The following is a 27787-nucleotide window of genomic DNA, read 5'->3' on the forward strand; positions in this document are numbered from 1 at the left end:
TGAAGCTACTCTCATAAAAATTAATAAAAGTAAAAGAAAAATCAAAATATAAAAATAAAGTACCAAATAATTCTTTACAAAATTCTTAGAAGTTAACTATAAACATAGTGTTAAAGAATAAATTGTGTTTGGAAAATGTTTTTAAAATTATTAAACATAAAGGACATAGGAAAACGATGGCACTTAATCCAAATGGATTGGTAGCACAGTGAATAAGGAGATTGCCTTGCTGGTGGGAGACTTTTTTCTACTCCTGGTGCAATATAAAGACCCCAGATCACTTTCAGTAGTGATCCTGGAGTATAAGGATATTACATGAACTGGTTTATCTTAAAATTTGAGAGAAAGAAAAAGAAAAAATCAAGCAAAAATGTAGGAATAAGAAAAGATATCTGCATGTATTTTAACAACTGATATAAACATACATATATAAAATCATATTTATGGGGAAAGAATAATAGCTAAATATATGATATATTGGACATAATGTATACATATCTGTAAGAAGAACAGTGAAATAAAAACATTTGAAAAAATAATGTCGATTTATCAGTTTTAAACATTCTGTGATTTAAGAGATTTAAAGCAAGTAAAAAGGCAACCATATGCAAACTATTATTTGAAAACACATAAAAACATAATGTGTACATAATATTCCTATTTAAAACTCAGTAAAATAAAATATTAGAACAGCTTATTAAGAAAGAAATAAAATTTGTTATCCAGGTGCATTAAGGAAATAATGAATTATTTAATAATGTTAATTAAAATTGTCAAAATGAAAAGATAAAATTTGTTAAACCCAATTATACTGAATATATAGAAAAATGAAAATGTGGTTTTTTAATGGTATAAACGTAAAATATTACAAATCTGGAAACAATGAGGTATTTAGTTTGTCATTCTTGTTTTGTTTTGGAGTGATAGCCTGAAATATCAAGTCCACATCTGGCTTTATGTTTAGAGTGCACTCAGCTGGGCCTCAGGGTCATGCTTGTGTTACTAGGTTTGAACTAAGTTCATTAACTTGCAAGGCAATTCTTACCTGCTGTACTATAATTCAGCCTCCTATCACTAACATTGTTACTCTTGACTTTCATCTGAACAAGCATTAATCCTGGTAATGCATTCATCTAGAAGGAATGGCATTATATGCCCCAAAGATATGTGCACACAAGTTCTCACAAATTACATAATACAAATATATATATATATATATATTCCAAAATTTATCAGCAAATGTATTAGTACAAAAATTGTCAAGTATATTCAGCAATTTGAAAAACTGAAACGGGAATTTGCTACATTATAGTTGAATTAAAAATGATTAAACTGAATAAAACAATGTACAGGGGCCAGGCGGTAGCGCTAGAGGTAAGGTGCCTGCCTTGCCTGCGCTAGCATAGGAGGGACCGCGGTTGGATCCCCTGGCGTCCCATATGGTCCCCCAAGCCAGGAGCAACTTCTGAGCGCATAGCTAGGAGTAACTCCTGAGCGTCACCAGGTGTGGCCCAAACCCCCCCCCAAAAAAACAATGTACAGTGAAAAATTATATACCCTAAAATGTATTTGTTTGTTTGTTTGTTTTGAGGGCTATTTATAATGGGTACACAGAGCTTACTCTTGGCTCTTCACTCAGGCATCACTCTTGGAAGAGCTCAGTGGAATGAGTATGAAGGTGGGTATCAAATGTAGTCACCACATACAAGCAATTCCCAGCTTGATTAGTTTCATTTTTTATAAAGTCCTAGAAAATATAAGGTAATCAAGCCAAATTATATTGGGAATAAGTTTGTCTGATATTTGAATTTCTAAAGAATGCTTACAAAGAGGTAATGAGTAACTGGGGAGTGATAAATATAACTCCCATTATTATTTTGTTTTTTAAATACATAAGATTTATATATGTTTATAAATAGACATCATAATGTAATCATGAAATTTAAATATGTAAGAGTCTTAGCAAAACTATAAGTCCTGTCTTTGAATTATTAAAATTTTATCTTTAAATTATTAACATTAAAATTAGCCATTGTTGGAGCCATATAGAGGAAGGGAAATAAATGAAATAGTCTCATGTTCCTTATGAGAGAATCAGTGTAAAAATTCCAGCTTAATTTCAGGGTTAATATAACAGTATAATATCTATCCCTCAAAGCTTTTGTGAGTTCATTAAATAATCAGCTGAGGCAAGCTTTATAAATTGCTCCCAATATAGACTTAAGCATAATTGGGTCAGTATTATACCTAATGATTTTTAACTAGTAAAATATTTAAATTAATTTTAAATCGACTGATAAACCTAACAAAAACATGTAATCTAAAAGTTTACTGGTTCAAGGCCAACAAGGTGGCGCTAGAGGTAAGGTGTCTGCCTTGCAAGTGCTAGCCAAGGAAGGACCACAGTTTGATGCCCCAGCGTCCCATATAGTCCCCCCAAGCCAGGGGCAGTTTTTGAGCCCTTAGCAAGGAGTAACCCCTGAGCATCAAACGGGTGTAGCCGAAAAACCAAAAAAATAAAAAAATAAAAGCTTACTGGTTTAATTTAAAATTTTTCAGTACAATATTAATCCTTTTATTTTATGGTATGGTAATCAATTTAAAATAGTTTTTTATAAAATATAGACATGCCAGAATTTGATACTTATGCACAAATAAAATTTTATTTATTTATTTATTTTTGTTTTTTGTTTTTTAGGCCACACTCATTTGATGCTCAGGGGGTACTCCTGGCTAAGCGCTCAGAAATTGCCCCTGGCTTGGGGGGACCATATGGGATGCTGGGGCCGGGGGTCCTTCCTTGGCTAGCGATTGCAAGGCGGACACCTTACCTCTAGCGCCACCTCACCGGCGTCACAAATAAAATTTTATTTGATTAGAAATAAGTAATAACAATGAATTTTATATGAGCTCATTGTTCTATTTTAATTTTTTATTTTTTATTTTTTTTGTATTTTAGGCCACACCTGTTTAGCTAAGGAGTTATACCTGACTCTGTCCACAGGAATCACGCCTAGTTGGCTCAGGGGACCATACGGAATGCCGGGGATTGAATCCGGGTCAGCCACAAATAAGGTTATAGCCTTTACTTTACTACTGTTCTGGTTCCTTTTAGCTTATTTTTGACCCAGAACCTTTTTAGGAGCAATACCAAGCTAATTGTGCAGAATTGAATTTCCCTAAATTAAATTGAATTTCTCATTAGAGAAACTGGACCTATGAAGATCACTACATTCTAAACAGATAAATGTTTCATAGCTGCTCTGGCAATCTAGGAATCTCAGAATTATCTAGATAATTTAGTTATTAAAACAAATAGTTTATCACACTCCTAAACGTTTTTTTGTTTTGTTTTGTTTTAATTTTCATTTCTTTAATATATTCCTCTCTCATGCATGCTTCATATCACCTTGTTCAGAAGCAGACTTGGGGACAGTGACTGCTTCAGCAACTCTGCCCCTCATCTTGTCTGTAGAATGTCACACCTTGAATTATTATTTATTTATTTATTTATTTATTTATTTATTTATTTATTTATTTATTTTGGTTTTTGGGCCACACTCGGCATTGTTCAGAGGTTACTCCTGGCTCTCTGCTCAGAAATAGCTCCTGGCAGGCAAGGGGGACCATATGGGACACCAGGATTCGGTCCTGAATCGGCTGCTTGCAAGGCAAATGCCGTCTCTGGGCCCCATACCTTGAATTTAACATTACCGTTGGTTCTCTAAATTTTGAGTCGCTTTACATTCTTCAGCAGGGTCATGAGCAGAAAGTTCTTGATTATTTCATTTTGAGTCCCCTGGTTGCAAGCCTGCACCAAAGTTGAGGCAGGCACTCAGCCCAGCATAAACTCTGATTGTCTTTCTATTCTCTATTCTCAGAGACACTCCTCATTTTTTGTATATTTAATTCTTTGAGATTTCAAAATTAGATGTGTCAAGAATTCAAACCTAACTTTTTCATGTTCATTAAATCAGCTCTAATCCTATTAAAATAAATTTACTAGCTAAAGCAATATGGATGTTAAATCCAAACTTTATAGGAATATATAAAAAAAATCTACCCCATCTATCTAACTACACTTAAATTTATATCTTTTAATAATATCTATACAGTTTCTAATTGTGATAAATTATAAAAATATTGAAATGTTTTTTTAAAGAAGGGGTAAAATAATACTTATCTCAAAGATAAAAATTATTACAGAATTATTTTTGAATTACCACAGGAGCAAGGAATAAATATTATATAGTGTCTTAATTTCAGTTATACTTAGTTAAAATTCCCAGAAATTTACTCCATGCCTTTCCGTGAAATAGAATATAAAATTATAACCTATGATTATAACCTTTCAGAGTAGTTATTATTCTTTATAAGAGTACTACTTATTTCTCTTATAATACTTAATATACTTTTATAATACTTAAAAGTAATTCATTATTACTCTCCATATTTAAGCTGAAATCTACATGAAATATAGAATACCGTGTATGTCATCTCCTAATTTAATCATTTATATTATAAATGTATATTTATATTGATAAAATTGGGTACATTTGATCAGTGGTAAGACATTCTTTATAAACACATCTGGATGTTGATGTATTGATGCAAATAATGTTGAGTGAAGAAAGAAATCAAGCAAGGAACAGAAAAGAAAAGAAAGAAAAAAGAAAAAGAAGAAAGAAAGAAAGAAAGAAAGAAAGAAAGAAAGAAAGAAAGAAAGAAAGAAAGAAAGAAAGAAAGAAAGAAAGAAAGAAAGAAAGAAAGAAAGAAAGAAAGAAAGAAAGGAAGAAAAAGATGGAAGAAAGAAAGAAAGAAAGAAAGAAAGAAAGAAAGGAAGGAAGGAAGGAAGGAAGGAAGGAAGGAAGGAAGGAAGGAAGGAAGGAAGGAAGGAAGGAAGGAAGGAAGGAAGGAAGGAAGGAAGGAAGGAAGGAAGGAAGGAAGGAAGGAAGGAAAAGTTGATTTTTGGTGGCCACAACGCTTATTTCAAAGAAAAAGCTGATCTGAGAAATGAAGAGCCTAATGGCATTCTTAAATACCTATATTCATAAATGACAATATATGTTTTTGATAACTGTTATAAAAATGTTGAAATTCTGTTTAAAATATATTGAATTAAATTATTTTGTGAATTCTGATGATAGAAACATCAATTCATAATATACAGTGTCAGAGTTCTGTCTGGGAACAATTGCTATAAAGGAGAATAATTTAAATTTCATTCATTTACAAAATATTGACTAGTACTTTAAAGGTAATATGTTATTAGATTTATGAAATCTTTATTCAAATTAAATTATGTCTCTGAGTATTTGCTTTGTAATGATTTACCTCCTATCTAGATAGAAAACTGGTTATTTTTGCCATAGTATTTACTATTTAGCTGATTGTATCCATAAAACATAATCAGTATAAAATTCTTATTCCTCATATTAATTTCTATATCAACTACAATACTAATATGTGTTACAGTTTCATTTTTTATTTAATCTTTGGTTTGGGGACACATCTGACATTGCTCATGACGTATTGATGTTTCTGTGGTCAGGGTTTATTTTGAAATGGCTCTGGGGAAAATAGATTTTGTGGGTAATCTAACCCTGTTTAGCTATAATGCAAGACATGTACTGAACACACTGTACTTATCCCTCCAACCCCATGTTTTTACTTTTAAAAATATTCAAATTTCTATACTTATTAATTTGTTTTTCTCTCATACTATCTCTTTGCTCCTTTTTTATTTCTTTCTATTCTTATTATACCACAAATACCATATATATATATATATATATATATATATAAAGTTATGTTCCTTTCTCAACCATCAATAGAATTTTAATGTGTTTCTTTATTAAGTGAGTGCAGTTTTGATGTGAGTAGGAAATTTTATATTGATGACAAGTAACAAGCATCCATGAAACAAGACTGTATTGAATAAACCTTTTTGAGAAGACAATTGATTTGTTAGCTTTATAAGTATTTTGCTTAATTAAAATAATCGCAAAATCTAAACTATTTTTCAATGAAGTGAATTGCAGAGAAAAATGATTATAGAATAAACAGGTAAAATAATTTGGTTTTATAAAAATATTTAAAATAGCCACAATAAATAAATGAAATGAAACAAAAGAAAATTTATGAGTTATAAAACTAATACAATTAGACATATATTTGAAAACAACAGAATATTTTGGACTACAAAGATAGTACAGTATGTAAGACACTTGCTTGAACACTGACCCAATTTGATTCACAGCACTGATTCTACCTTTAGTACTTCAAGAAGTCATTCTTGAATATAGAATCTGAAAAAGCCATTGAGCATCTAGTATGGCCCCAATAACCTGAAGTAAGAATAACTTAAAATATATCTGAATTTACAGTTATATACATATGATTAAATAAATGTGATTTCTACATATATTTGTCATTTATAACTATGTTTTACTGAAAAAAATCTTTATCTACTATCATTACTACTGTTATTAAAATGTAAATATATTATAATTATTAGATTCATTCAGTAAAAATAAAATATATGATTACTAAATAAACTGGTATAAGAAAGTATATCAAAATATCAAATTAATGTAAACATAGTATATCCATATGCTACATATGAAAGTTAGGGGTTCATTTATATACAATCTCAATTAAAATACTAAAATATTTTACTACTGCATTATATATTGATGACCATATGTGTATCATATTTACTTCATTTATTTGTAATTGAATCCTTAGTTGTTTCCATAACTTGATCATTGTGCTAAACACTAAAATGCACTAGATGGTGCAGAGACCTCATTACAATATGGATTGCTTACCTCTAGATATATACCTAGAAGAGTAATTGCTGGTAGTTTTTCTTTTGTTGTTGCTACTTCTGTGATGCCCAATTAAAAACTCATAGCCTTATATTTCCAAAATAAGAGACTAGATGCACACAACCAGGATAGTGGCAATATTATTTTAGCTGTTTTTACTGTGTCACTATGATATATGTTTCAGAGGTCCTACTTCACTGCTCTATTATTACCAAATCTTATCACCATAGAACATCTAACACCAACATATCAGTAGCCCTTTGCATATCCTTAGAGCTATTTTACCTCATAACAGACACTTCTCCAGCTCTCTCCTAGGAATCTCAGCTCTATAGCCTGAATCCATATATATGTATATATGTATATACACACATATGTATATATACATACATATGTATGTATGTGTATATATATACATATATATGTATATATATATATATAGTGCCTGTTTTCTTGCTTTACTTTTCTATGTTCTAAACTAAATAAGACATTTTATTGGCCAGATAGTTGTTCAGCATTTAAGGGTTTTCCTTGTGTGTTGCTGACCCAGATTTTGTTAACTGACACTCCATAGAGCCCTGAGTCGTATTTGGAGTGATCCCTAAACAGCCAGAGTAAGCACTGTGCACTGCCAGATACACCCTCTTCCAAAAAGTGTTTTGTACTTTTTAGCATTTAAGAATTTTCTACATTGGTTCAATAGTGACCTGAAAACAGTTGCTAAGGGAAATAAGTCCAAGTGAGAAATACATGGTATCATTTAACATATACAAAGTAATTAAAAATAGAAAAATAATACTAGCCATCCAGGGGACAGAGAGGGGAGCTGTGGAATGCATGCCTCAAACAGAGGCGGGAGAGGACAACAGTAGTAGTGGGAATGACCCTAATTCACTGTCACTATGTACCTTAAATATAATTGTGAAGATTGTAATTCACCTTGGACACAATACAATTTTTTTTAAAAAGGATGAAATGTTAGCAAATTATGCCTGTAGAGGAAATGTATTAAAATATTGATAAACAATACCACTATATAGTAAAAAAAGTAAATAAATTAATTAATGAAAAATTAAAAAATTAAAAAAAAGTTTAACAAGAAAATAAGATTTAAAAAATGTTATCAGAGGTAGAATAGGGACAAAACATACTGGAAGGTCTCTGTGTTTCCATTTGGATGCCAATTCAACCACTTTGTGAAATCACCCTATGTAATGTAGTTTTACCTCAGGTGGATGTGTCTAAAGAAGGGTATTTACAAAGAATAAATAAACCAAGTCAGTCAGGATAGAATTATGGAGTCTAGTTGGGTTCTCACCTGTGATCTCTCTGCCCACCAAGCCCAAATGACCTTTGTTTTTTCACCATTATGATAAGAGAAAAAAAAAGTGGAAGTTAGAAAAATGCCTTTTTTTGGGGGGTGTGCCTTTGTAGGGTGTCAACAAACTGCCAATAGTAAATACATTGAAAACTATATTCTTACTCCTTTGGGCTATTCAAACACAGCCTAAATGGCCATGACAGATGAATGACTTAAGCACACATGGTAAAAGTGTTTATAATGTTATAATATTTACCTTAAAAAGAAAGAAGCCCTGCCATTTATAACATTAAGGAAGAACATTTGAGATATTTTGCTAATGAAACAAAGTCATATACAGGAAGGTAAAGACTATATAATCTCACTAGTATGTTACCTTAAAATTCTTTATTTGATAAATAACAGCACTCATACTAACAGAGAGCACAAGGTATGATGATGATTAAAGAAGTTTTGTAATAAGCAAATGGAAGATTAAAATGAAAGAAATAAAAATTAAACAGTAGTGGTTGCAAGGAACTAAAGTAAAGGGGCATCATGAAAATGCTTATTCTTTGATTTTTGTCTGGAAAAATATTCTAGAGAAGAATAGTGATAAAAGTATGCATAATATGAATTAACTATATGTCTTAAATGTTATGCTTACAAAGGATTAAGAATACTTGCCCCAATTTAAGAAGATTTGTCATTTACCATTTATTTGTATATTTTAATGAAAAATAGAAAAACTGTTTTACTGAAAAAGCTACTTCTATTTCTAAAATAAGTGATCTGTAAACCTGTTAGTATTTTTCATCAGATTTAAAAAAAATTACAAGTTAACTGCTTGTCAGAGTTATATAAAGTAGTTTTTCTGTCAGTGAAGGTAATAGTTACACAAGAATAGAACTGACATTTGAAAATTTATGATTGTCTTTCTTCATCTCAATGGAGTCTTTCTTTTTTTGAGTAGTCATTACTAAAAATGTATGTTTTGAAGAATGAAATCAGAATAATGTTTAAAAACTTATTTTTATTTTTTCATTTTCTCAACCACCATTCAATGGATTAACTTGTGCTGATGGAAAATTTAGGAGAGATACAAAAACAAATACGGTATGTATGGACAGAGAGAAGGATAAAAAATAAAGGAAACAAAACAAGAGTAAGAAAGATAGATTTAGACCAGAATTTCTTTAATCTTTTTATTTAAAATGTCTCTCCTTTTTTTTTTTTTTTTTAAGAAATGCAATATAGGGGATTGGCGAGGTGGCCCTAGAGGTAAGGTGTCTGCCTTGCAAGCACTAGCCAAGGAAGGATCGCGGTTTGATCCCCTGGCATCCCATATGGTCCCCCCAAGCCAGGGGCGATTTCTGAGTGCTTAGCTAGGAGTAACCCCTGAGCATCAAACGGGTGTGCCCCCTCCTCCCAAAAAAAAGAAATGCAATATAGGGGCCAGAGAGATAGCATGGAGGTAATGTGTTTGCCTTGCATGCAGAAGGTTGGTGGTTTGAATCCCAGCATCTCATATGGTTGCCCGAGCCTGCCAGGAGTGATTTCTGAGCATAGAGCCAGGAGTAACCCCCGAGCATTGCCGGGTGTGACCAAAAAAACCAATATATATATATATATAAACTGAACAAATACCTTGGAACTGTTACACATTTGATTTTGAATTAAATTTTGGTGACTGCATGTTAAGAAACCTTTCACTATAGACACAATTTTCCTTAACCTGCACATATGGACTATGATAGACAGTTTAAGAAGTTAGGATACGTATAGCAAGAATGAAAACAAATAGAGATAGAAAACACCTCACTCCAGGCAAACTTAGTTATTTTTGCCAACACATTTGATAGGATTGTAAATACATTAAAATAAATTGTAAATAAATTCAAATTTATTTTCTACACTTAGTAAACTAAACATTTGTGTAGTAAGAAGAGCTGGTTGGGATATGAAAGTGGTTGCTGCTCTAGTAGCAAAGAGAAGAGATATGGCAAATCCTATAAAGGAAAATGATTGTTTTTACAATGCATTACATTAGTTAATACCTTTTGATAAACTCAAGACTACTCTTCATCTATAACAAAGAAAACTAGTAGTTCAAATACTTTGTGATTCCTTATATTACCTTCCCAAATATCTAGATTTGAACATGCAATGATTCTAGTGTAATGGTTATTATTAATTTGTTTAGTCTCTGAATTTCTACCACACTTCTTTTTTTTTTTTTTTTTTTAAATATGGAACGCTTCACGAATTTGCGTGTCATCCTTGCGCAGGGGCCATGCTAATCTTCTCTGTATCGTTCCAATTTTAGTATATGTGCTGCCGAAGCGAGCACTCTACCACACTTCTAACTGTGACGGACGCCTGATATCAAATCATTTCTGATTTCTACCTGAAGATGTAAACATTTCTTCAAAAACTATCAAGGTTAAGTAACCTTGACTTTAACTGCTTTGAGTTGTTGATTACTTCTTGCTCAGATTAGTTGTTGGCTCTTAGTAGCTACCATTATGATTATATTGCTAACATATCCTCATTAGATTATGCCTAATTCTTCTCATAAGGGATAAAAATCCTGATATTCCACTCAAGAATGTGCCAAGATCGATTAAGTTTCCACTGCCAAGTAGTGATGAGATCCTCACCACCTTTCAGAATCATGTTTTCAGAACTATTTCATATGATGATTTCTGAAGGAGGATTAAAAATATAAGAAAATTTTCTAAAATCTTATTAAAAAATAAAAAATATCTTTTGATGAAGATAAAGCTCTTGAGAAAAAAAGGATAAAAATTATACCAGATGATCAGGAGACAAATTTTAAATAATTATGTTGTCTTAGCAGTTTCTGCTCCAGGAAGAAGCTGTAAAATAAAGCTTGCATCAAAAACTCAGTGCTCTCGGGAAGTCATAGTGGTCGAGTGGTCAAGGCGTTGGACTCACAAAACTCAGTGCTCGCATTCATTTTCTGGAATTGCTACTGGCAAACAAACTGGAAAATCCTTATACTGGAGAACAGCTGTCCTCAAAATGAAATGGGACCATAATAAATTTCTGACGTGAACACCATTTTCTGGAAGCACATTCTGGATAAGCCACATTCTGATTCCTACTAAATAAGCATAATATTTTACCTGGGAAATGAACAATTAAGGCAAACTATGTTTAGCATCAATTTTTGAAATAGTAATTAAATTTAAGTGTCATTTATGAGAAGCAATGCTTTTTACCTATTCAAATCTATGACACAATTAGAGGCATTCTATGTTATATGTGTCAGGTCAATTATTTATTTATTTTTATTTTTTATAAGTGGAAAGTTTTATTTTTCATTTTTATCTATATAAAATCTTTAAGCATAATTATCAGCATGATTGTAGTAGGGTTACAGTCATAAACAGAACACTCACTTCCGCAGTGCAACATTCCCACCACCAATGGAACCACCTCCCTCCTTCCCAACCCTTGCCTGTATTTAAGACAGGCATTCTATTTCTCTCATTCTTTAAGATTGTCATGATAGTTGTTAGTGTAATTATTTCCTTATTTTCTGCACCACTACTCTTTGTGGTGAGCTTCATATTAGAGCCAGTCCTTCTGGATCTCATCTCTATTGTCTCTGGGAATTATTAAAGAAAAAAAAACAAACAAATATAATTGATTTTTTGAAATATAGAGTACACTAAGTTAGCTTACAGAATAAAATGTTTTAATGACTAGAAAAATATTAAAAAAATAATTTCACATCTATTTTCAATATTTTATTGATGTGTTGCACATATTTCCTAGAAAATAAGTGTATGATGCCATACATAAAATATATTTATGCTTTAAATTTTATATTTTCTTTATTCTCTGAATTTATTGATTTGTTATTGAGTATATTGTAATATATTTATTAAAATAGTGCTATTGTAACTAACTAGTATTATAAGTATATTTTAATATTTGCCTTTGAAGATTCAGATAATGAACTCAAGAACTAATTGAAACTATTTGGAAGACAGCGAGAATCATTGACCAAATATAAAAATCCAAAGCCAAACAATCATAAATTCACCATCAATTCAATATTATATACATAGACTAGAGTTACACTATATGAAGACACCAATTAATATATATATTGGTGATGATCTCAAATATCAATTACTTTGCATTAGGGCTGTATTATAAGAGAAAAATGTTCCTAAAATCCAATTCAATTTGACAATACCTCTGATTTGAAGATATAATCAAGAAGGTTTCTTACTGATGGATATGTCATTCTATAAGATTTATTTCTGTAATGTTCTAAATGTAAGATTTTAAGATTCAAACTACACAAAAACATTAATCAGCCATTGGATTATCTATTATTGTCATGATACTTCAAAGTTTAATAGATATTTTATTTTCCATCAGCAATTGATCTACTCCATAAAGACTTTAGTTGTGTTTTAGCTATTGGCCTTTATAACGACATGTCATATCTAGAACATATGTGGAGGAAAATAATCTAGTACTATATGAAATGTATCAGTCCTCAGGCATTTGCACCGAACTGCAGCCCAGTTAATCAAAAATTAAGTAAAAATATGGGGGATAATTGAGAGCCCCAGAATTTCTAATCACCACTAGAAAGATGTTAGTCTCCCACCAAAATGATTTCAGACATTATTGCAGAACTTGAAATGTAAGACAATGTTTATTTATGACTAAAATTTTCAATTTTAATTTTCTTTATACTAATTGTGCAAAGTAATATAAAAGTAGTATTCAGAGGAAATTCTACTTCAAAATACCAATATATTTACAGCATCAGATTTTTTATCATTTTATTTTATTGAGGATAGAATTATGCAAGCTGACACTTCAAATGCACAGATTTATATAATAGGAATGCAGGTGCAATCATATTTGTTGGGGTTAAAATTTCTGTGCACTTTTTCATAATTAACTACTAGTAATTCAATATGATTGGAAAATTTAAGCCACATTCTAAACTATCATCAATTAAGATAATTATATTGCACATGTAAAACCCACTCTTTGGTTATGATATGATGAATCATCCATTTTATCTTCATTTCTATTCTTGAAATGTTTGTGTCATGTCACTTTGTACCATACAGATGTTTCTTCTTAGTTTCAGTTCAATGGTGAAAGAAGTGATTTAAGCAGTCCATCAAACATTGTGTTTCTGTCACAGAGAAAGCACTGTACAGAAAACTCATGAATTTCCCTTCAAACCTTGAATATTTACAAGCCATCATAACTACCAAATCAGTATGGGAAATGCCATCATTTTTTCATATTACTATTTACCGATTGTCTTTGAATCATTACTGTATGAATGATTCCACTGGTTTGTGGTTATTACATAGATTATACATTTTTATTATCATTATTATTAATCCCAGCTGTAAATTAATAAATGCTGATTGTATTTTAAATAAACTAAATATGATGCTTTAAAAGCATAAATTTTTGTGACTTAGTTGATATTTGGTAAGGCATATACTGGGCTATAATTCATAAGTATCTTCTGAAAATCTAAAAACTTTTTTAAAAAAAAATCACAGGCTAGTGATTTCAATATAAGGTGAATCATTTTATATTAAAATATAATTATATGCTGTCTGAAGAGCTATTTCTGGAAAAGTTCTAAATGTTGAAGGCTAAAACTTCTTAATTTACAATGAAATTATATGGTTTAGAAAGATCTACAAGAATAATTTTCTATAAATATGTCATATTGTAACTCTGATTTAAATTTCTTAATATTAAACTAGCCATTCTGGAATATTCAAAACTTCACTTATTTCTATTTCATATGGTTCTTATAATTTGATATTTTAACTTCACAGCTTTCACATATAATTATTTTGACAATATTTTAAATACCCTTAAATTTAAATTTGTATATTTGTTTTGGTTTTGGGGCCACACCCTCAGGTCCTTAGGGATAACTTCTGGCTCTGCTGTTTTATTTATTTTTTGAAGGGCCACACCCAGATACCCAAAGGTGTTACTCCTGGTAGGCTCGAGGGACCCTTTGGGATGCCAAGGACTGAAAATATCCTGGTTCAATCTCTTGCAAGGTAAATGCCCTCCAGCTGTGCTACCACTCAGTTCCTTTGGCTCTACTCTTGGCCATCAGGGTTATTCCTGGTTCTGTGCTCAGAATTTACTTTATCAGGCTCTGGACACCATATAAGATGCCAGGGATTGAACCCAGGTATGCCTTGTGCAAGGGCATACCCTACCACTTCTGGTCCTAATCTACAAAATATTTTAAGAAGACAGAAGCAACTATCTTGGTGTTCAAGAGATTTAAAATACTATTCCTCAATAATCTCTTCATTATCTTTTGAAAAATATGGTGACAGCTGAAAATTTCTAGATTTTTTTAAAGTAGTTATCAAACAAATAAACCAGAAAGTTCAATCTTAGAATTTCTGCATTGTATCTTGTTGTTATGGATGTGTGTATATGATAAAAATAAATCAAAACCAGGACAAAATCTAGATCTTTCAACATGTAAATAATGCATTCTGCCCCAGAGCTGTATCCCCAAATAAATAATTTTTAAATTGGGTTGCTTAGATGAAATAGAAATACATTTTGTATTTAAACATCTTAAATGATTTTCATTTTTCAAGTAAAGAAACTTGACTCACTTTTTCTGAATAACAATATTATCTTATCTTCAATTTTTCTATTGAATTAGTTTAAGATTTTTCTTTTGATTTTTTTTCTTCTGTTCTATATATTTAGCATAGCCAAGTAACCTAAAGTAATAAAGCTTTAATTAAAATATCATGAAATTGCATGCAAAAATTTATCTTTGATTTATAATGATATACCTATAATAATTATTGACCTTAATTATTAAAGTATCAGTTATATATTTTAATAAAATGCATTTGCTGAAAACATGCAAAATAACCCTCAAAAAATCCAAATGATTTTTTTTTATTTTACTAACACAAGATTATATGTGGGCAGAAGAGAAATATTTGTTGTCCCTTGATTCAGTCCCTGAGATTATTGAGTAAAATCAATAGCATGTAATGTGCACATTAATATCAAAGAAACTGGGTTCTCTATGTTCCCTATGGTGCAGGTTTTAACTCTGGGTTAGTAACTGTTTTCTTGTGAAGCAAGTAGATAGTCAGAGGAGGTGGGAAAGGATAATGGTTGACAATAAATTTCAGATGAATTTAAACACAACTAAGACCATCGAGAGCCCATTAACAAAATATTTAGCAGTCCTTTCTTACAATGCAAAGTGATCCCAAGTTGGGACAGCTTGGAAAAGTCCCAGTGAACTTTAAAGATTTGCTATTTTTACTTCATTTTGTTTCAGAATCACCCAAGTTTATCTACTTTGGGTGTTTGTCTTCTTTATCTTTTTGGTTTTTCTACTCTAGACATTGGTGCTTATGGCTAATTCTAGCCTTAGAAATTACTTCTGGAGACCTCTAGGGATCATATGGGATGTCAACTGTGGAACTTGGTCAGGGTTTACTATGTTTAAAGTCCCATCTTAGATTATTTTATAAGTGATGAGTTATTTTTATTTATTTAATTTAATTTAATTAATTTATTTATTTTCGGTTTTAGGGGTCAAACCTAGCAGTGCTCAGGGTTTATTCCCGGCTCTGTGCTCAGAAACCACTTCTGGCAGGCTCGGGAAACCATATGGGATGCCGGGATTTGAACCATTATCTGTCCTTGCTTCGTGCAAGGTAAACGCTCTACTGCTGTGCTATCTCTCTGGCCCCATGTTTTTAAATATATTTTTCTGTACTTCTTACTCTGTTACATTTCAATATATGGAAATCAAGTTGCTTTTGGTGCATTTACTCCATGTGGTGCTTGCAGGAATGATTTGCAACTCTGTGGATAAAGCTCAAATTCATTTCTCGCATGTCAAGTACCTATAGTATACCTTTCATTTTTCTGATACTTAAGTCTGGATATTCTGGAGAAACTTGTATTTCACTCTATCCTTTCTTAAATTTCTTTTCTTGGGGGTAGGGGTACACCCAGTGGTGCTCAGGTTTACTCCTGACTCTTGGCTCAGAAATTACTCCTGGAAGGCTCGGGGTACCATATCAGATGCTGAAGAGTGAACCCAAATTAGCCAGGAGCAAGACAAATGCCTACATTGCTGTGCTATCACTCTAATCCCAGGTTTCCTATATTTTTTAATAAAATTTCTAAATACTTTACAATATTTCTTCTCCAATTTGTCTGTCAACATTGGCCTTGAGTCTGGGTGAAGATGTGGACTATACAAAACATGATGTAAGGGGACGGAGAGAGCACAGCAGTAGGACATTTAACTTGCATGCAGTCCACCTAGGAAGGACCCGGTTAGATATTCGCCATTCCATATGGTGCCTGATTGGTTACTGAAGACTTTTGTGAGAACACCTTGCTTTAAGGTGGAGGTGAACACACCAGGATGGAGGTAGTAAATAATATGGTCAAGTAACACCCCCATAAAATGATGCATATTTACTTATTCATATATCACATTAAATTTTTTAATTCTCTCTCATTCTTACTAAATTGCATTACATGTATGTAAAGTTTTAACAAATTATTCACACAATTATTATATTCATATACCTACAAAATTTTAAAAGAAAATTGATTTATCACTATATGTATGTGTCACCACCTCCACAATACTTTAAACGAAAATCTCTCATAGCTGCGATATGAAGAAACAGAGCAAGAGAACAACATATGACTACACTTTTTGGAAATGGAGATTTTGCTATTAAACTAATCTCACATAGATGTGGGGTGGATAGCCTTTGAATACTGGTAGAGAGAAACTAAATGCTGATATTATAATCATTGTCACGTTGCCATAACGATAGAGTAGGGGATGATGAAAACTATAATTGACAGTATTGAATATCTTGGTATTTCAAAAAAATGGTTAAAGAAACTATTTTCTTAGCTGAGTTGTCTCTCTCAGATAGTCAGTTATGCCCAAACTTTAAAGAACCCACCATCACTAATTTTTGCTTCTCAATTACTAAAACTATTTCAGCCATACTCTTCCTGGCATAGGCTCAAATTATGGTCTATCACTCTCTTTCATGATTAGATCAGAAAATGTTATACAATTCCAAGAACTGAATATACATCTCCTGTTCACTTACTTTTTCAATTTAACTAATATATCAAAAGCAGAAAATTCCCACAAAAACAAAGAGACACAATAAAATTATTACGAAGACAATATTTCCCATGTCTTAAAACATTAATTTAAAAGGATATATGCATATCACTATTCATTGCTAAAATTAGTACACTAGTTAAATATGGAATCAACCTGGGTGTCTTATGGTAGATGAATGAATTATGAAGATGTGGTACTTATACAATGCAGTTGAAAAATGATGGAATCATACTATCTGTTTCAACCTGATTGGAACTGGAAAATATTATATTTAATAAAATAATCCGGGGCCGGGTAGGTGGCGCTGGAGGTAAGGTGTCTGCCTTGCAAGCACTAGCCAAGGAAGGACCGCGGTTCGATCCCCCGGCGTCCCATATGGTCCCCCCAAGCCAGGGGCGATTTCTGAGCACATAGCCAGGAGTAACCCCTGAGCGTCAAACGGGTGTGGCCCAAAAACCAAAAAAAAAAAAATAATCCACAATAAGAAAAATACACATATCTGTGGTATATATAATTATTTTATGAGATGTAGTATATTAAATAGGCGACACCTAGATCGGCTTTGATTCCAAAGCCTATGGAGGAAAAGAGAAGATTAATCAAGAAAAGAAAAAAGAAGATAGAAAGAGAAGTAATGGTGGATGAGGGTCTAGGCTTTAATTATATTTTGGATGAAGGATGAGATGAGAGGGGTGAGATTGGTATAGCTATATATCAAATGCACAGATTCAGCACTAAAAACATGGCATCTAAGTTCATATTACCAGACTTTAATGTACCTGCCAAGGTATCAGTAGGGGCTATAGAAGGTTGTTTGGGAGATTAGTAATAGGAACATTAAAATAATATCCAAAAAACTGTGTAAACTACAGTTCTTTAATTTAAAAAATAAAAAAGGAGATTTAAACTTTATAAATACAAAAAATTCTACAAAAACACAGTTTACCAAATAGGTCAGTTAATTGAAATACTGATGAGGAAATAATTCCTATTTTACCTCATGGATTATAGGTTTGGGTATTTAATTACCAAGCCTTTAAGAACTGAAGACAAAGAAGTATTTGTAAGGACAGTTGCCAAAAATACCATATTTACATTATATAGGCATCTATATTTATTATGAGATTTTTAAAAGGCATTCTCAAAGATCTACCAAAACATAGTGGTTAGATAAATGATACAGGCAGAAACAGTTAATTCTGTTTTTTGTTTGTTTGTTTGTTTCCTAGAGATTTTATTATGATTTCATGGTGAGTAAGATCCACTGATCTTAAGACATCACAGAGTGATACTGAAAATACTATGTAAGAGTAAAGGCAAAGTCAATTGTAGTAATATGTGTCAATCTGCCTTTCTTCCAAGTAAAAATGAGTTTATTTAAATTTATTTGTTACAATATAACCTGTGTGTTTTACTAAAATACCTATATCAGTAGCTAAGAAATGAAGGAATAAATATGAATCTATCACTTACTCTAAAAAATACGGTTCAGAACTATGTTTCTTTATGTTTTTATTCTTCATCAGGGCTTTTGTAGTATTTGGTAACTTGTGTGTAAAGCTGAAGCTTAAAAAAACCAAAGAGTACTCCTTCCTCAGTGTTTGGTTACTCTAGCAAATGGCTGTAGAACCCTTTAAAATATTTGGGAAAAGCACATGCATGTGGGCATGCACTTGCACACAAATACATACATGAGAGCATACAAGGACAAACTTGCATTCACATCACATTTTCTTACTGAAATGCCCGATCCCTTCTTCAACTGATGATCTTTGTGTTTGAGAACAAGATAATATTTTAATATAATGAAACCTGGTTAATATTCCATATTTTTCTTTGACTTGTGTAGATACCGAGATCTTTAGATACAGAGGTCTGATTTTATAATTCAGGACGGAGCAGGAGTCTCCCAAACAGCACGAAAGCACCAAATGGAGAGTAAATGAACCTGTAGGAGTCTATAATTAATCCCATGACAATATACTCCAAGGGTGGAGAAACCCTGTAGCTCTTAGGCCAAGAAAATTCAATTTTGAATGACCCCAATATTTACTGTGCCTGTGCAGGAGGGGAAAAAAAAGCACAAAACAATTTTTCTCCTTTTATTTTATTTGTCTATCTAGTTTTTGAAGATTTCTTTGTTTTTGTTTGGCTATTGAAGTTGTTGTCTCCATTTATATTTATATATTTATTTTCTTCCTTTCTTTCCTTTCTTTAGGTGCTCTGCCATGTTTTTATCTCAAGATCATGGCTTTTATGTGGTGCTTACCTTTATTGTTGGAGTGCTCACTGGATGTTTTATTTGACACTTCTTTTTGTACTGTTGGGGTGATTCACGTTTTTCCCCTTCGTCTCTCACACCGATGATGAGAGCCTCTAGAAGGACTCTGCCCATTTCTTGCGTAATTGATTTTTACCCCAGTTTATTACTTTTCTCTTCTTCAAACAAAACCATGTAACTTGATCTATCTAGTCCCGCCTCCCAGTTACAGGAGGAAATAAGGGAGCTACCAAGACCAAACAGGTGTAAGACCACTAAGTAGCAAGTTAGGCACAGAGGAGACCATGTATTCTTGCAGCCCCGGGGGTGAGGGAAGAAGATACGGGAGGTAGGATGGGAACGGAGGTGTAGGGAGAACAATTCGGTGATGGGAATCCCCCTGATATTAAGTTAACATGTACCTAAAATATTATTGTCAACAAGAGCTTGCTTTACATGCAAAAATTGGAGGTGGTGGGAGGACAACTTTGGTGGTGGGAATTCCCCTGATTCAATATCAATATGTACTTAAAATATTACTGTGAAAGATATGTAAACCACTTTGGTCAAAATAAGAATTATTATATAAAAACGAATAACAATACAAAACATGATGTAAATATATTCTTTCAAAGTTTTTATGAATATACTTAATTGGAATAATTTAATTTCTTAGTTCTTATTTCTCAACAATTAGCAATTTCTGGAAAAGACAGAATACATTCTGTTCCAAACTCTTATAATGTGGCTTGTTATTGGTAGATTAGTGATAGATTATTGTGAGTTAGAAAGTACTGAACTAAAGCTACATTCATATTTAATCAAGAATGTTTTTTGAATAAAATAAAGTGCTTTTTCCTGATGAATCTAGGTGATCACATTCACTTGGATTTAAATTGAACCATTTATTTGAAATGCATTTTATCAAATGATACATTTTAGTGGAAGATAATTTCAATTTATGTCCTGTCATGAATACAGTCCTCAACAGAATAAACCAACTAAAATCTAACTAAAATTAAATGGAAAGAAACTTTACACACTGAAATTTTCTCACAATTTTGCCATACTTTTTAATTGTTATCCAATTAACTCCTTCCCACAGAAAGCATAGCAATAAAATATCTTTTGGGTATACATCTTCCAATTATAAGATTAATAACTTCCAAAAATTTAAGAACAAATGTTGTAATTATAATTGTTCTATGTTGTACAATTGGCAACACTGAAATAGCCAATATTAGAAGTTCTCAGCATAAGATGCTTTGTAATTATGTGAGTAAATGAGTATGTTGACTAACTTACATAATAATCACTTTAGTGTATATGAATTTTCAAATAATTGAGTTTTATACACTCATCTTATGTAGTATTTTATGTGAACAATATTTCTATAAAACCTGACTTAACAAACTAGCCAAATTTTATCTTTAAATTATATGTTACAATCACTAAATTAAAGTAGTGCAATTGGAAATTTCCTTTTGTAAAAAATTTAATCTATTTCCACCCACTGCAGGTTGTAGACTTTTAGCTGATAATATGGTGTTGGCTTATGAAACAGCTAAGTGGCTCTTCCTACCACTCTATCACCTATTGGTAATTGCAAAATGTGCAAAGAGACTTTTGGATATGGCACTGCAAATATATCAGATAGGGCATGCAGGATATGATATACAATATGTAGTGATATGCAGAATACTTTTTTCCATAAGAGTACTGAAAAGCACAGTGAGTAAAAGGGAAAAAAGAAGAGAGAAAAAGAGTCTCATATAGAGGTAGACTGGGGGTAGGGAAGAAAATGTTTGGTAGTAGGAAATGTACAGTGGTGTAGGAATGGGTGTTGGAATTTGTATGAATGACACTCAATAATCAACAATTTTAATTATGGATCTCGCAATGATTTAATGGAAAAATAGAAATAAAGCTTTTTGAGAAAAAAAGAAATATTGAAGCTGTCCATCTTAAAATGAAACGAACAAAATAGGGGCTGGAGTGGTAGCACCATGGTATGCTCTTTGCCTTGCATGCAGCTGACCCAGGACAGACATGGGTTTGATTCACAGCATTCGGTATGATTCCCCTGAGTCAGGAATAATTTTTTTGTTTTTTTGGACCACACCTATTTGATGCTCAGGGGTTACTCCTGGCTAAGCACTCAGAAATTGCCCCTGGCTTGGGGGGACCATATGGGACGCTGGGGATTGAACTGTGGTCCTTGCTTGGCTAGCGCTTGCAAGGCAGACACCTTACCTCTAGCGCCACCTCGCCGGCCCCAGGGGTGATTTTTGAGTGCAGAGCCAGGAGTAACCCCTGAGTACCACAGGGTGTGACCCAAAAATCAACCAAACAGAAGAAAAACAGATTTTTCTACCATTTATAGAACTTATTTTTACTTTGTTAAAAGAGACACCCATTCTTTTCTATAGTTTCACCAAAAATGATGCACATCTTAGATACATAATTTAATTACTAATAATTTATTTTAATAAAAATACATTTCTTTGTAGCATTAGCAGAATTATGGAGATAGATTGCTTTTTCCTGAATATTACGTATCTAAAAATCTATAAAAGAATGATCTAGGTGTTCATATATATGTGTGGCAGGGGTATATGTAATTTCTCCCTGTGCTGTTGGTAAGATATATGAAAGGCAGATGAGACCTGACATTTGAAGGAAACAAGGCAGCTGAGTGTTCTTGATAAAATCTATTCAATTTGTGGCTCAGCAAACTAGAAATGGGCAACTCTAACGTGTAAGTTTTAGAAAATTGTTGGCAAATGCAAGAAATCAGAAACTGATACATGAGAGACAATAACAGACTAAAAATGGCATATACTTATGTCTTTAGTCCAGCTTGCATCTGACAGATATCTTTTAACCAGATTATACAAATGGATTGAGACATAGATCTTGCTCCAACTGGATTGATTGGCATCAAATCTCAATCAGCAACAGCACATTTTGTTAACCTTATCCTATCACCTATCTTTTTTTTTATTTATACATTTTATTATTGAGTTTATTGTCATTTCAGGAACCCTCTTTAACATGACTTTATAAAGAAAAGAATATATCTATTATAGAAACTGGTTGCATTTAAACGGAGCACATCTGTATTCTTCCTTGTTTATCTTGATTTCTTCCTTTGATGTTTTTCTAACATATTTTATTCTTTGCCTTTTTTCCAATTTCTCTTCATCATTTTCTTCCGGATTAGCTTACTCATTTTATTTCCAAGTGATATTTAATGGCTACCTGTTACATAATAAGTATAGTGTTTATGTTTTGAATCTCAAATAAATAATGATAGGTTCTTTGTCTTTGCAAATATTATACTTGATATATTAGAAACAAAGCAATCGTATAACTAATACAGTGAATTCCACACTATGGTAAAAGTACTTAAAGATACTATAAGTGTAAAGAGAAGAGTGTCGCTGTAAAAACAGAAAAGTTTCTCAGAAAGCAATTTATCTATATTTATATTTTAAATAGATGTGATTCAGAGAGGGGTGAAAAAGAAGTGAGAATTTCAGGAAGAATAGTTAGAACACAACAAAGTGACAAGAAAGAACACTCCTAAACATTCAAGAGCAAGTACCCTACAACAGGTATATTTAGAATGTAAGCAGATCTGAGTTTTATAACTAAATGTACTGTCATAAATCCTTTTTTAATTCATAGAATCACAAATTGAGTTTGAACTTGAGAGGGAATTACAAACTATAAACAGTGATAGATAGCAATTTGTACTGTAGTTCTTAATCATATTACTATACTGCCTCTGAAACTTAATCAGTGAGCAGTGAACAGTCTTACTGGTACATGCAAATTATTTTTAAAATTACATTGGTAAATAAAAACAGAAAATGTAATGTGGCATTTGGAAAATAGAAAACACTAAATGACTTATCATCACTTCTAATACTACTTATAAAACATTGCCATTTTGGTACTATCATCCCAAAGTATTCACTTTGTATGCACAGGACAGGAAACATGAAGGAAATTATTATTTAGGCAAAAATTAAATGATGTGGAACCAAGAGGACGTACTGCAATGAAAATGAATAGAAATTTACACATTCGAAGGGAATAGTTCAAAGAGAGAATCATATTTAGAAGTTACTGTAAAATGGGGGGTTGCACGTTCCACAATTTCCAGAAAGGGAAAGGGATCCCCATGCCCCAAGTTCAGATAAGTCAAGAGATGCAGGTCCAGCAGCAATTTCGACGCAGCAAATAATCCAGATGTTGCGAAGGTATACCAGGCCAGAAACTCACAGCACAAGCTGTTCACCCACAAACCAGTTACTCCACCACTGGAACCAAGAAACCAGATGGCAGCTCCCCCTCCAGGTCCAATGAGTAGACTTCATTGGGATAAACAAAGCCCACCCCCAAGGGTAGGAAATAAAAACCAGATGAGGAGGCAATGGGGAAATATCTTTTTAACATATAAACTAAAGGAACCAATTGAGAAATAACTAATTAGGAAGCAAATGAGGACCAATCCAAAGACCTCTACTAATAAATTATACAAATACATACATATATATATATATATATATATATATATATCAAGCTGCATGCAAAATGTATAAAGGGTACAATAAAGGACAGAATATAGATGACAAAGTTAACAAATAACATAATGAAGGACAAAGTATAGGTGACAAAGACAACAAATAACATTAAAAAAGCTAATTTAATATCAAAATATATTAAAATGAAAATACAATAATGTTGGGTATTTGACAAGCACAAAATACATGATAACTCACTAAAATGAAAATTAAAACCAATAGCAAAAGTGCAAAATTAGGGAGAGTTATTTAAAAACTATGACATACCAAGCTATACTATTATATTATTTCATTTTAGAAATAAGATAGAAAGCAACAAATATTTTTATAACAGAGATAATTACATACTTTTTACTTTGAAATAAATTAAATAAATGATTTAGAATGAAAATATATACACCTGGCTATGTTCTATAAAATTTCAAATACAAGATCACAAAGAACAGTTATTGGGAAAGTTCACTGTAATGTTATCCACTAGGGGTGAATGTGTAGCTAAAATAAGCAATTAGTCATTTAATAAAAAATTACATTGTACTAGTCAAATACTGACTTCAATGACAACTATTTGATATGTGTTCTTGTTTTTGCTTTGGGGCCACTAAATGATCATTTCTGGTGCTCAGGGACCAGATAAGATGCAGGTATCAGATGTGTGCTATGAACAACATCAGAGCCAAAATTGCTGTGCTATCTTTCTGCACTGGTTTCTGTTTTTCTGGATAACTTTGTACTATACCCAGGCCTTTTTATTGTTCCTATAATCATGGATTACCTCTGGTGTTGTTTATTCTTCAGGGCAATATATGTGGTGCCAGCTGCATGCAAAATAAGCACATTAGAAAAAAAGGGGGTTGGAGCGGTGATGCTAGAAGTAAGGCACTAGCGTAGGATGTACTGTGATTCGATCCCACCCCACCCCCCGACATCCCATATGGTCCACCCAAACCAGGAGCGCTTTCTGAGCGCATAACCAAGAGTAACTCCTGAGCTTCAATGCGTGTGGCCCAAAACAAACTAAAAAACAAAAAACATAAACAAAATAAGCACATTACTTGCTGTGTACTATTTCTCCAACCTTCTATAAATGTTCAAGGATCAATTTTGACATATGACGTTTACTAGTTCAGACTAGGTCAACAATGTGCAAGGCATGAGCCTTTCCCACTACACTATTTTTGTACCCCACATCTTTTATGCATGCTTGCATAATTAAATTTATACAAGTATTTGGATACTTATGCATGGATCATCCTTTTTACAAATCTGCAACAGAGCTTAAGTACTATCACTTCTCATTCTACTATTTATTATAGAATCCATGAGTTGATTGCAGAGTTTCTTATCTTAGCACTTCCCTTATACTTCTGTTGCTAGAGGAATTTCAAAAGCATGGTGACTCTAGCCATTCCTAGTTCACAAACATAGTAAATGTCTATCATTTACAGCAATCTTCCTTTCATATCACATAAAACTAATAATTATTTTATTTTAGGATTCTTGATAAAAAGTTCAGTAAATTGAAATTGACATCTGACTCAAAATCTACTGGCTGAGGAAAAGTAATTTACTAGTTTTTGAATGAAGAAAAGTACTTTCTTACCTCACCGAAATGTCTTAGACTTTTTGATATTAATTTGAAAAAGTTACCTAAATTCCAATTATTCTTGGAACTTAAAATAAATAAACTATCTTAAATTATATTTCTTATATTTGGTTAGGAATATGTATAAGTGTGTGGGTGTTTATGTAAGATACATTTTAACCTGTAGTGTTTTATTCTTTAAACACCAATAACCTTATTATGGATTAATTAATTGGAAACTTAGTTTATAGATATAAATATTTTTCTTTAAAATAATATTTTTCATCTTTTCATGAATTTCCTAAGTTATCAGAACTAGACTGAAGTTTACATAATTTCAAAAAATCTCATTCAAATCATATTTTAATCAAACCACACCGCCCCACAAAGTTTTTGAATCATTAATTCAAACATTGCAGTCTTGATTGAAACTTGGAGTACTTACTTATTGGAAAACAAAAAGTTCTTCACCATTTTATTTTCAGGATTAAATTTGAAATGTATGTGAGCATTCAGGTAGAACTCTAATGCTATTTCAATTTTATTTAATGAAGAAGCTCGCTCTTCCTTGCCAATGTAATGAATGGAGGCATCAGTTGGATAACAAAGGATAACAAAGATCGAATCTTGTAGCTCCAAATCTAATTAGGATTTCGAGTAAAAAGGATTTACAGACTTCTTGATATTTTAGAGTCTTGATTTTTCTAATTTTCCCAGATTTTAGAATTTATTATAAAGCTCAAATGGACGTTCTAGAAATTTCTTTAAATCAATATCATTTTACCTTAAAAAGAAAGTATACTAAATGACTTCCTATAATTATGATTCTTTATTTCAAATTTACATATTAACTGCACTTTCAAATACTAACATACTCAAAATTATGTAATAATATTGTACAAATAAGAGACTCGGAGTGACTATTATCAGATATTCATATGTCACAGCTGTTAACGTATATAGATTGATTTGAGTACGTTTCTGTGACAGTTAGCAATGGAGATTAAAATAAAATTTTATTCTAGGATCAATAGAGATAGTACATTGTGTGCAGCACCTATCTTGTATGCAGTTAACCTGGATTTGGTCTTTTGCACAATCTATAATTCCCTAAGCATTGTCAGGAGTAATTCCTGCTAATGGAGCTAGGAGTAGACTCAGGACTTTTGGGTATGTCCCCAAACCAGTAAATAAATAAATGAGGGCCCAGAGAGATAGCACAGCGGCGTTTGCCTTGTAAGCAGCCAATCCAGGACCAAAGGTGGTTGGTTCGAATCCCTGTGTCCCATATGGTCCCCCATGCCTGCCAGGAGCTATTTCTGAGCAGACAGCCAGGAGTAACCCCTGAGCACCACCGGGTGTGGCCCAAAAACCAAAAATAAATAAATAAATAAATGAATATAGTGTCTTTATGTATTTTTATTAAATCTACCATAGATTAATTGCCCATCAGAAAATACAATTTAGGGGCCAGAGCGATAGCACAGTGGTAGGGTTTGCCTTGAACGCGGCTGACCCATGATGTACCTGGGTTCGATCCCAGGCCTACTATATGGCCCCCCAAGCCAGGAGTAATTTCTGAATGCATAGCCAGGAGTAACCCCTGAGCGTCACCAGGTGTGGCCCAAAAATCAAAAAGCAAACAAACAAAAACAATTTAAAAAGGGCTAGAATGTAGTGTGTAGAATGCTTGCCTTGCTTGTGACTGTCCAGGGTTCAATCCCCAGTAATATATACGGCTCCCGAAGTCCTTCATGAATAAGTACAGAACTATGATTAACCACTGCGTACTGCTAGATTTGACCCAATAACCAAAATAGACAAACAAGCAAACAAACAAAAAATACCAGAAAGATAAATATACAGAAATGTTCAATATAAACCTAGCTTGTATATTAGGCAATCCAATTCATCATGTTTTAATTTTATGTCTTGTAATGCTGTACTATCATAGGGCTTTTTGATATGAGAGAAATGAACACTTTTTATTCTGCCTAACTTTTGTAGCAAAAACGCTA

At 32.3% G+C, this 27787-nt stretch overlaps 1 non-coding gene across 1 annotated transcript; it reads right to left on the reverse strand.

Moving 5' to 3' along the window:
* Positions 1–10373: 10373 nt before the first annotated feature.
* LOC126026596 (U6 spliceosomal RNA) lies at positions 10374–10480 on the reverse strand. Its single transcript, XR_007501820.1, has one exon. It is a non-coding gene; the product is annotated as a U6 spliceosomal RNA (small nuclear RNA).
* Between the last annotated feature and the right edge of the window lie 17307 nt (positions 10481–27787).

Source organism: Suncus etruscus, chromosome 13, assembly GCF_024139225.1.
Source record: "Suncus etruscus isolate mSunEtr1 chromosome 13, mSunEtr1.pri.cur, whole genome shotgun sequence".
NCBI classification, from domain to species: Eukaryota; Metazoa; Chordata; class Mammalia; order Eulipotyphla; family Soricidae; genus Suncus; species Suncus etruscus.